At 37.6% G+C, this 12,158-nt stretch overlaps 1 protein-coding gene and 1 non-coding gene across 15 annotated transcripts in view; both read right to left on the bottom strand.

Moving 5' to 3' along the window:
• Positions 1 to 12,158, bottom strand: part of ERC1 (ELKS/RAB6-interacting/CAST family member 1) — a 558,216-nt gene that overhangs the window by 334,294 nt on the left and 211,764 nt on the right. The window lies entirely within an intron of this gene.
• LOC131840013 (U6 spliceosomal RNA) lies at positions 1,504 to 1,607 on the bottom strand. The gene has a single exon (XR_009357133.1). It is a non-coding gene; the product is annotated as a U6 spliceosomal RNA (small nuclear RNA).

Below are 12,158 nucleotides of genomic sequence, written 5' to 3' on the forward strand. Positions count from 1 at the left end.
AAAAAAGAAAAGAAAAAGGAATGAAAATGCTTTCCTAGAGTTCAAGGTCCATGTTTGCTACATTTTCCTAATTCTTAACACCTAGCATAGTTCCTCCTAGTGTACAGATGCTCATTAAATATTTGTTCAACACATGCATAAAAAGGAAACTAAGTACATCCCCTCAATTGATAAATCTACCCAAAACAATAGAGTTTAGGGAAAATACAGTTTAACATTACAATGCAATGAAAAATGAACACTTTCCTTATCTTTAAGCACCTAAGAACAACTAGAAAGGAATAATTCTTGCTCTTCAAAACTTCCATTTTATTAAGAAGCCATAAATACTTTTTTCAGAAACTACATGTCTAATGGCTTTCCCTTTGTCAAAAAGACACACATAATACATACATAATAGGTTACCCAACATAAAAATCTCCCACGCAAATTTAAGAAAAAAATAGAATGCTACTATTGTCAGGTTTAAAGAAATACCAAAAATCAAACCTGATTCAGCTATTTGTGTTTTCACTAGAAAAAAGAAGTTTAAGCTAAAAAAAGAGCTTAAAAGGGACACCTGGCTGGCTCAGTCAGCTGAGCATTCAACTCTTGATTTCAGCTAAGGTCATGATCTCAGGGGCATGAGACTGAACCCTGTGTCAGGCCCCACACTCAATGCAGAGTTCGCTTGAGATTTTCTCTCTCTCCTTCTGTCCCTTCCCCTGCTCATCTCATGCTCTCTCTCTAAAATAAATAAATCTTCAAAAAAAGAAAAAGAGCTTAAAAATATGCTACTTAGAAGCAAAATTATACTGACAAAGTATTACCTATAAAACATCTCTATAATGTCGAAAATGCTAGAGAGAGAGAGAATATACAGATATTGCATTTGTGCGCGCACGCGCACACACACACACACACTTCCTCTCCTTCTATCTTCCTGAGAACAGCTCCATTAACACTCAGTATAAAAACTAAGATGTGAAATTTCGTAATACTACCTAAACACCTACACTTGGCTTAAAAAATATCCCTTTCAGGAGTGCCTGGGTGGCTCAGTCAGTTAAGCGTCTGCCTTCAGCTCAGATCATGATCCCACGGTCCTGGGACTAAGCCCCACACTGGGCTCCCCACTTAGCGGGAAGCCTGATTCTCCCTCTCCCTCTGCCTGCCACTCCCCCTGCTTTTGCTCCCTCTGTCAAATAAGTAAATAAAACCTTTAAAAATATATATCAATTTCATATGATACCATCCCCAAAAGTATACAAGAAAATAAATAATAGTTTTATATGTTTTATGTCTAATGACAACGTTTAAGAGCTGCTTTAAGGAGGGACTTTTATTTTTATGGAACTGTATCCTTAACAATCTACAGATTGTTTAAATCATGATTTTAAAAAAAAGAAAGATTTTATGATAAAAATCATTAAAAAAGAATATAAAATCATTAACAATGTAGAGTTTGATATAAACACTGTAAAATTTTACAAAAAATGCTTTAAATGATCAAAAGTTTTTGTTTTATAAATAAAACATTTCACAAATCTGCCTGTCATCCTTTTGCAGGGGCTATGCTAATCTCTGTATTGTTCAAAGTTTAGTATATGTACTGCCGAAGGGAGCACCAATTCAACAGCTTTTAATCAGCAAGGGAAAAGCACCATGACTAATCCCATCTTATATTTAATTTCACTTATTTCCATGTTTGTTCTCACTACTACACTAGTCACCTTGTAGGCAAGGACCTTATATTATATATCTCCACATATCTGAGGCAAGGCCTAACTCACAGCAGTTACTCAAAGTTAAGAGAATTGATGTTTTTGACAGAAATCTCTTTTTAAAATATTTATTTATTTGTTTGTTTGTTTGTTTGTTTGACAGACACAGAGCATGAAAGAGCACAAGCAGGGGGAGCAGCAGAGGCAGAGAGAGAAGAAGTCTGCCTCTCCCTGCTAAGCAGGGAGCCCAATGCAGGACTCCATCCAGGACCCTGAGATCATGACCTGAGACAAAGGCAGATGCTTAACTGACTGAGCCCCTCAGATGCCCCAAAAGCTCTTTTTAAAATTTTGATCTCAAAGAAACTCTAATCCATTACCATTAATTCAATGAATATTTCATGAAAGCTTCTATGTGCTAGGTATTACTTTGGGAATATTCCTAATTCGTCTCTCACTCCCTACATTAAATCTATAAGGAAGTCCAAATATATCTGAAATTCAACCACTTCTGTCCATGCTCTCCTGTGAAGCATTATCTAGCTCAGACTACCAGAGTAGCTTTCTGACTGGTACCTTTACTTCTGTATTTTACTCTTCTACTAGTCTCTTCTACATAGTCAGCTAGACTGAACTTCTAAAGCTTACAGTAAATCCTGTCACTCCTTGCTTAAGGCCTTGCTGTGCTCCCCCCTTACACTCAGAATAAAACCCAAACTTCTCTTCCTTCGCTATGGGAAGAGAGAGAATATAAGTAAAATACACTGCATGTCAGCGGTAATAAATCCAGTGGAAAAAAAATAAGAGAAAAAGAGGGAATGGGGGTGAGACTGCAATTTTAAATGAAGTGCTCAGCGTATGCCTGGGTGCCTCAGTTGATTAAGCATCTGCCTTCGGCTCAGGTCATGATCCCAGGGTCCTGGGATCGAGCCCCCTATTGGGCTCCCTGCTCAGCAGGAAGTCTGCTTCTCTCTCTCCCACTCCCTCTGCTTGTGTTCCCTCTGTGTGTCTGTCAAGTAAGTGGTAAAATCTTTTAAAATTAAAAAATAAATGAAGTGCTTGGGAAAAGCCGCACTGTGAATAGAACATCTAAGTAAAGATGTAAAGGAAAAGGAGAAATAAGCCACAGCTATGCACCTATGAAGGAGAGAGTGTTCCATAGAGAGGAAACAGAAGATGCAAAAGTCCTGATGTTAAGAGTGTGCCTGACTAATGTGATCAAAGTAGATGGAGACACAGCATACTGATAGATGAGGTCACACAGGGAATGAAGGGCCAGACCCTCCAGCAAGGGTGTGCAAACTTTTTTGGGTTTTTTTTTTTTTTTTAAGATTTTATTTATGTATTTGACAGAGAGAGATCACAAGTAGGCAGAGAGGAAGGCAGAGAGAGAGAGGAGGAAGCAGGCTCCCCGCTGAGCAGAGAGCCCGATGCGGGACTCGATCCCAGGACCCTGAGATCATGACCCGAGCCGAAAGCAGCGGCTCAACCCACTGAGCCACCCAGGCGTCCCTTTTTTGGGGTTTTTTATTTTTGTTTTTTGGTTTTGGTTGGTAAAAAGCCAGAGAGTATTATGCACTTTGTAAGCCATTTATAATCCATGTCACATATTCTTCTCTGTTGTTTTTAACCATTTTAAATTCTTAGCTTGCAGGCTGTACAAAGGGTACACAGGGCCCATAGTTTGCTTATCCTTGCTGCATAAGTTTATAAGTCACTGAAAAGCCTTTTATTTTATCCTTTCTTAAGACTGATTTATTTATTTGGAAGGGTGCAGAGGGAAGGGATTAAGAATCTCAAGACGACTCCCAGCTGAGCAGTGAACCAAATGTAGGGCCTGATCCCATGATTCTAAGATCACAGACTGAGCCGAAACCAAGAGCCAGACACAACGAACTGAACCATCCAGGCGCCCCACCTTCTGCTTTAGGAAGTAATCCCTTGGTATCATAAAGTACAAAAGAATATCTCCTAAAAACTAATTAAAAATAACCTAATAAAAATTCAAGTTTCTACCAACTAAGATAAAGTTAAAATCAGTATGCATTCTGGAAAGCCTGGGTGGCTCAGTCAGTTGAGCAACCAAATGGTGATTTTAGCGCAGGTCATGACTTCATGGGTGGTGGGATCAAGCCCCAAGTTGGACTCTATGTTCAAGAGGGAGTCAGCTTGAGATTCTCTCTTTTCCTCTCCCTCTGCCCCTTCCACCACTCATGTTCCCTCCCTTTTTCAAATAAATAAATATATCTCAAGACAAAAAACAAAAAAATCCTCATGCCTGCTTTGGCAGCACATATATGGTGGGGGGGTGGGGGAGAACCCAGCATGCATTCTAAACCCAACTGTCAATTTTTTCCGAAAAGAGCTAACCTCCACTTATCTATTTAGCAAATACTTCCTGAATGCCAACCAAGGGCTGCACAGTTTTAAGAAAGAGAATAGAGTATAACCTCTCTGGTCTCATGGAACTTATTTTTGAAAGAGGCAAAACAACATAAACTGAAAAAGAAGCATCTCATAGCACAGTGGCATGTGCTATGGCAAAAATAAAACTGAGCCATGTAATAGAGATACTGAATACATGAATAGAGATGTAGTTTATTGTGCTACAATTGTCAGGGTAGATATCACTAAGGAACTGTCATGGAGGATGTGAAAAGTGCGCCATGTAAGGAACTGGAGGAAGAGGTAGAGAGAACATAACAAATGCTTTGAGCATAGCAAAAACTTGGCTCATTTTTTTTTTTTAAAGTTGATATAGTGAGGAGAAGTCGTAAGTGGTGGGATCACAGAGCTGGCAAGTAGTCAGAGATGCAGAATCTCATAAACCATGGTAAGGAATTTGGATTTTATCCTCAGTGTAAGCGGGGAGCACAGCCAGGCCTTAAGCAAGGAGTGACCACATTTACTATAAGCTTTAAGAACTCAGTCTAGCTAGCTATGAAGAAGAGAAAGCTACTCTGGTAGTCTGAGCAAGAGATAATGCTTCACAGGAGGAAAGCATGGACAGAAAAGGTTGAATTTCAGATATATTGGGACTTCCTTATAGTTTTAATGTAGGGAGTGAGAGACAAATTAGGAATTAGTTGGTGATTTATTCTTAAGCAACAGATGAATGTGATACCATTTATTAAACTGGGGAACTTGGCAAACAAGTTTTGAAAAGGCAGGGCAAAATGAAGAGATTCGTTCTGGGCCAAGTGAAGTCTGATATCTAATTAAAGATATCATGGAGAAATTATCTCCACAGTATATTATTCTGGAGCTTCTTACGTGTGTGTATATGTGTGTACACACATGTATATATACATGACAGATACGTCCCATATACACAATAGATGGGAGCAATAAATACATGATCAATATTGAAAGTCGTGAAGTCATAAGACTTGAAGACATCTTCTGAGAAATGTATACGTAATAAAAAAGACAAGAGGGCTGAAAATGGAGCCCTGTGAATTCTAAGGGAGTATGGGAGAGCCAGAAATGACAACAGAGAAGAAATGACAAATGAAGGACAGATGATATAAGTAGAATCTGTTGTCAGAAATCCCAAAAGAAAATAGCGTTTCAAGGAAGGGAGAAGGTAGAATGGAGTGGATAGAATGATGCTGAAAGGGAAAGTAAGGTGACAGAAAGTGACTTATGGACCTGGAACCTGGAAATACACCATCTGAAATCCTGGCAAAAGCAGTTTCAAGGAAGTGATTAAAAACAGTCTAAAATAAATAAATAAATAAATAAATGAACCAGAAGCCTGGCATGATGAACTTGAAGAAAGGTGAGATAATGCTGATAGCAATTATATACAGTCAATTTTTTAACAAAATTTACTGAGCAGGGAAAGAGAAAAAGGGAGAGCCAGCTAGAAAGGACTATCATGTCAAGGGAGGGACTTTCAAAGACAGAGGGTGGAAATGTTGAAGTATGCTTAAATAATGCACTAGGAGAGAGCAAATTTTCTAAAATAAAGGAAAGCACCATTCTTGAACTGGGGGACTAGGATAGGATTAAGAGAAAAAGTGGTAGTGTTGAACTTAGAATAGTGACACCACTGTAAAAGAACATGCAAAACACACCAGTACAGATGCACATAAACTGGCAGATCTAATGCTGGGAAGATGCAATGAGTGGCATCTGATTTGAAGTCAGCATCTGAAGTGAGGTCAGCAGCTGTGAGATAGGGGGAGAGAGAGAGAGGGGAGGGATTTTGTAGATTTTATAAGAGAAGAGAGAGTTGGATATAATCATCTCTGGAAATGTAGAATCAAATTTAATATGCATTTGCATTAGAATTGCCTGTATAATTGGGAACACATTTGAAATATGGAACCATAAATCTGAAGCGAGACCTGTCAGGACAGTTGTGTGTCTTTTTCTCCCAAGTTCTACTCAGCATCTCAGTGCAGTAGCAGTCAGGGCTGCACTGTATCTTGTAACAGCACTCAGCCAACATGCAGAATTCCAACAGATAATCATCATCTCCTCATACTTAAATACAAAGGAAAGGAAAGAGAGAAGGCTCTCTCTTTTTAGGCTGGCCAGAGCAAGCACACAATCCCCCACGTCTAAGAAAAGAGACTCTGCTTAGAATGACACCACAAGAGAAGAAAAGAAAATGAGAGAACCCATTCTCACATCTCAGTATAACTTCTGGAGTTGTTTTACTGCAACAGTTGATGCCTGTTACCCAAACTCTATAAAGGGAAGAACCCAGCACTGTTGGTATATTCGAAATCAATTTCTAAAGTCCAAAAACACCAGACCAAGAATATGACACAATGCTATGGTTGTATTGTGCCAAGAAATCTGAACATGTAATAGAGAAGCAGAAAATGAAAGAAAATTCCAGCCTTAAAATAATGACTTGACTTTTGGGATCTGTGGCAAAATAATTATACTGTCATTTGTTTTCATTCTTTAAAAAGAGCTGGGTCTGTATTGTTCACTCTATTTCTCCTTAATTTATTGATAATGACACAAGAAAGAACAAGCATTTTATGGAGAGCATCGATTTATTTTATGCATTAATCTTAATTTCTATCATTGTCTAAAACAAGACATATAACCTTAGACTTTTTTTTAAGCTTTTACTTATTTATTTGACAGAGAGAGAGAGAGAGAGAGATCGATCACAAGCAGGCAGAGAGAGACAGAGAAGCAGGCTCCCTGCTGAGCAGAGAGCCCGATGCAGGGCTCAATCCCAGGACCCTGAGATCATGACTGGAGCCGAAGGCAGAGGCTTAACCCACTGAGCCACCCAGGTGCCCCCTACATTAGTCTTTTGAGCAAAATGTTGGTACCAAGAGAAATAAACATATATATCCTCAAGCCTCACCTCTATTTTTTCTTTACAATTTTATTATTCTTCCCCAACACTCCTACTTTACTTAATTTTCTTCTCTCTTTCATATTTTTGTTTCTACGCCTCAGGCCTCACAGATTCAACCAGAGATAACAACCCTTCTTGGTGGAAGTCAGACCTAGGAGGCCTCATGACCTAGGAAAAGTAACATTCTAGCACAAAGAACAATGGAACACATATAGCTTTTTACTTCCTGCTCTCTTGTTTCCCTCTTTCTATCTCAAAAGTGCTTTGTAGATATTAAGGCATTTATTTTCATTGGCCCAAGGCTCTGCCAATGATAAGCACTGTGAATGCCAGTTTAATCACACCACAAAACAGTAAACCAAGCTGGTATGCAGAAAGAGGACACCTTTCATACTTCTTTGCTTGGTTTCACAGGGCTCAGCTTAAAAACTAATTTAACTTGGACATTTCTCTGTAACATGCACATGGACAAGTAATAGCTGGAGGCTACTATGGGAATCAAAGCATTAATACAACATTGATAAAAACAGATATATTGAGTAGATAATGCTAACAGTTTTTCTCTGGTGCAAATAAAAGCTAGGGATCAGCAAACTCACTAAGTGGTTTTCTTCATAAATTTTGGGTAAAATTCAATGAAAATTATTAAATCAATTGGGTAGAAGACTATCAATCACTAAAGCATTCCACTGAAATGGAGGGAAAGAATCAAGTTTAAAGTTTCTGATTTCATTAATAAAGGATGGCTAAAGGAAGAAAGGGAGGCAAAAATAAATAAAAATTGTAACTTATAAATCTGAAAATTTACATTGTATTTTCATTACAAAAACATTTAAATTCCTCTTCCAAGGGGTCTTTAACCAACAGAGTTCCAACTATACACAAAACATGATTTAATTTATAAAAATTCAGTATGCCACAAGTGAATTATAAAAGTTTAGTTTACATGCCGGTGTTTCACTTTCGAGACACGGTGACCTCATAATAAAATCTAAACTCCCTTAATTAGCACCAAAGGCCCTTAACGATCACCTACATTTCTATTCATGTGTCTGTAATTCTATTTCCTCCTGCAGTAAGTTTTTTGTTTTGGAGTGTTTTTGTTTTGGGCTCTTCAGATGTCTTTATGCCATTACCCTATCTCTGCTTAGTATACAAGTACTCATCCTTTAAAATGAAGTTGAAATGCTAGCATCCTGGCAAAGCTTTCCAGCACTCCCCACGACCAGAACTGCTTCATCCCCATGACTGAAGGGTCTACACCTGAACTAGTATGATATATTATAGCATAATGTGTAAAGGAAAATATTTTCTAGACTCTGTTCATAAATTATATTACTTGAAATACACAAATATTAACTCTAGACTTAGAGATTAAATACAAGAAAAACTAAAATACACAGTGAAATTCAAATTGCCAATATTGATTTAAGATGCAGGCAAATCACTGCTCACAGTGCACATATGGTACTTTCTACTATGGTCCAAGTGCTTTTGACTCATAAGAAGATTAAACTGTCCCCAAACTTTCCTTCGTCAAAGTGGTAAAGACAGGGCTGTGAGAACCCCTCATGAGAATATAATGATTAAGACTGGAGATCTCTGGATTAAATATTGGTTTACTATTCATTACCTAAGTGATCAAATGCTCTTTTTAAGTTTCAGGGCTTTTTGTTTTTTATATTTTAATTTGTGATATAGAGTTGTTATGTGGAATGTATGAAAAATGCATAGCATAGGATCTGGCACATGGCAAAAAGCTAGTGACATTCATTGTCACATGCATACATGCACATAAACACACATATCTACCTTATTATACAGGAATACATAAATGTAAATCCTAAATTCCCCATACATTAACCTGCAGAGAATTATGGAATTACAGAAATGCTCACCTACCTTTGCAGGTGGTGGGAAGGGCTAGGTGGGTTTGTGTGTGACTGAACATTCTATATTTGAATGTTAAGTACAGCACTATGTTAGATAAGTAAAATAATAACCTTTGTAAGTTTGTAAGTTTTTCATCATATAAGTTTTTCATCACCTTTGTAAGTTTTTCATCATATACCAAGCACCTTAATGTTTATCATCACATCATCTCTTTTGTCACCTTATTCAAAACACTTTCATGAGCTTTCATTTATTCTACTTTCTAGATAAAAGCCCAAACCCTCAATAAAATTTAGTAATTAGCCCAAATTACAGTTTTACACACAAAGAAATGATACTCAACTCTAGGGCTGTCTGACTACAAATATCATATACTTAACCAGTCTAATTATAAGCAAAAAATGATTATTTGGTAACATCTCTGAAACCAAATACTGACTAATACGGCTTACATGATACATACACAATAAGCGAAAGGTGGAAAGCTATAGCTTTATAGAGCTGTTATCTTCCATGGCTTCCTTTATTCTGAAGAAATTTCATCTTTCAGTCTTTTTTTCCTGTTTCCAGAAGAACCAGCACATTTTGGCATTCTCGAATGACTCATTTCAAACTGAACTCTTCAGAAAGTGAGCTTCAGCCCTGAAGTTGGGAGCATTTCTATGCAGACCTGCCTTTTAAAAATTACACTTTCCCTCCACTTAAAACGATGAGTGTAAAAAAATAAGCCTTTAGTTCTTCCATACATTTGTCTCTTACAAATTTACACTGGATGGTGTAAATGTGTGTATGGATGGTGTAGATGTGAAAGTGTACTGCGAACTATTAGAAACTAAACGTGGACAGACTTTACGTGGACAGACCAAAAAAGGAGCCAAAAGCTTCAGGTAGAAAGAGTCAGGGAATAATTCTACATCTATAAGACATTACCTCGGGGGACCTGGGTGGCTCAGTCAGTTAAGCAGCTGCCTTTGGCTCAAGTCATGATCCCAGGGTTCTGGGATGGAGCCCTACACTGGGCTCCCTGCTCAGCAGGGAGCCTGCTTCTCCTTCTCCCCCTCCTTGCCCCACTCATGTTCTTCCTTGCTCTGCTCTCTCTCAAATAAATAAACAAAAAATCTTTAAAAAGATAAAGATTCTCTCTTTCCCTCTCCCTCTGCTCCTCTCCTGCTTGCATGCATGCTCTAAATAAATAAGTAAATAATCTTTAAACTTTTAAAATAAAATTGGAGAACAGAGAAAAAGGAAGCTAAAATAAACAAAAATCAAATAATTACGTTACATTAAGCAAGGAATTGGCAGTTTATCCCAAATGTGTAAGACTTTATATAGGGAAGTGGTACAATCAGATTTCCAAAATTTAGGAAAACACACTGAAGGGGAATCATAATTTGGGGGACAGAGGGACAGTTAGATAGCTTTTACAGTAATGCAAAAAAGGATCAATTTGACTTTGCCCTGAAGTCACACTGATAAACTGAACTAGTAATGAGAACAGACAAGTTAATATACTTTATACTAACCAACCTCCCTTAAATCAGGTAAGGATAGCCTGTGCTGACTCTTCCTCTCAAAACACATATTCTAAGTTTTTTTTATTATCTCCAAACTAAATTATGACCACTTCTCTAAACCTATTACTCCTTGCTTTTAGCTCCCTTAGAAAGTCATCTGCAAAGAACTCTCCTTTTTACATCTCAATTAAAAGATCACATATGAAGGTAATAAATTTCTGCTACCTCTTTCAAAATAGTTAAGTTTAACAAACTTTAGTGATTTTTTAATTTAGAAACTCATAACTAACACCGAAATGCTTAATACCTAGACCAAAGAGCTAGCAACAACATCTTAACAATGTCTTTTAGGGCCAGTGGGGGTAAATATCCCAAGCAAAACAGAAACAAAATAATTCTCTCTAAAGAAAAATAAGTGAAGAAAATTTAAGCAGATACATTTCTTCCTGTATATGACAAAGGTCAAGTTCTTCCATTTCATTTTCTTGTATCATCTTCACTGACAAAGACCAACATAAACACTCCAACCAAAGACCACCAAATCACCTTACAGCTGCCCATTTAGACTCTTGATTTCCTCATCTTTATCTCCTAGTCTACAATCTCAAATTCTGAGACCTCGAAGTCATACAGAAAATAGAAACTGGAGGTTGGAAGGAAGGTTTCTGCAAAACTGTGACCCGCACCCAAGCCAGCCAACTTTCTTTAAGTTTTGTGACCCATTCCTTTCCTCCTGCTCCATTCTCAATTCTGTTACTCCATTATACTACTCAATGTGTTTTTATACATATAAATGACCAGGTAATAGGTGCTAATGAAAACAATGTTTTTGCTCTAGTATCCTGAAGAGTTTCACTTGTCTCTGTACCCATGCCAGTATAACACCCCAGAGGATCTTTAACAGAGGCAAAAGGTGGCATTACTACCTTGAAATCAATGAAGAATAGATTCCTGTAAGTTCAAATATGAGCTGATATAGAGAAATCAACAGGGATAAGGTTAAATGTGAAAAATTTTTTAAAAAGATAAAAACTAATTCAAGGGGCACCTGGGTGGTTCAGTGGGTTAAAGCCTCTGCCTTCGGCTCAGGTCATGATCTCAGGGTCCTGGGATCGAGTCCCACATCGGGCTCTCTGCTCAGCAGGAAGCCTGCTTCCCCTTCTCTCTCTGCCTGCCCCTCTGCCTACTTTTGATTTCTCTCTCTCTGTCAAATAAATAAATAAATAATCTTTTTTAAAAAAATCAATTCCAAAACTGCTCATTCATAGCCAGTGTTCTAAAGCCTTGCCAGTCAAAGCAACATCCGCAAATCAGCATCATTGACACTGTCTGACAGCTGTTATCAGCGTAAAAAGCCCAAGCCCTATCCAAACCCACACATCAGAAAAACATTTTAACAAACTCCAATATAATTTGTATGCTATTAAATTTACGAAGCAAGATTCTAAATTAACCTTACCAAACAAATCACACTATCTAAAATATAAGTTATTGTGGAGCTTTTCTTGAACAAAGCTGTAAGTATTGTATGAATCATCAGGGGAACACGCGGAAATAATCCCATCACTACTGAAGGAGTATCTCATACAGCAGGCTAGAAATGGTAAGAGAGGCAATTCTCACCAAAGGATAACACAATTAATCCAACTTCTGACCCCCATATTCCAAGGAAGTAAAAATATATATTTAAAACATATTATAATCTACAGATTGCAT

This window comes from Mustela lutreola, chromosome 8, assembly GCF_030435805.1.
Source record: "Mustela lutreola isolate mMusLut2 chromosome 8, mMusLut2.pri, whole genome shotgun sequence".
Taxonomy (NCBI): Eukaryota; Metazoa; Chordata; class Mammalia; order Carnivora; family Mustelidae; genus Mustela; species Mustela lutreola.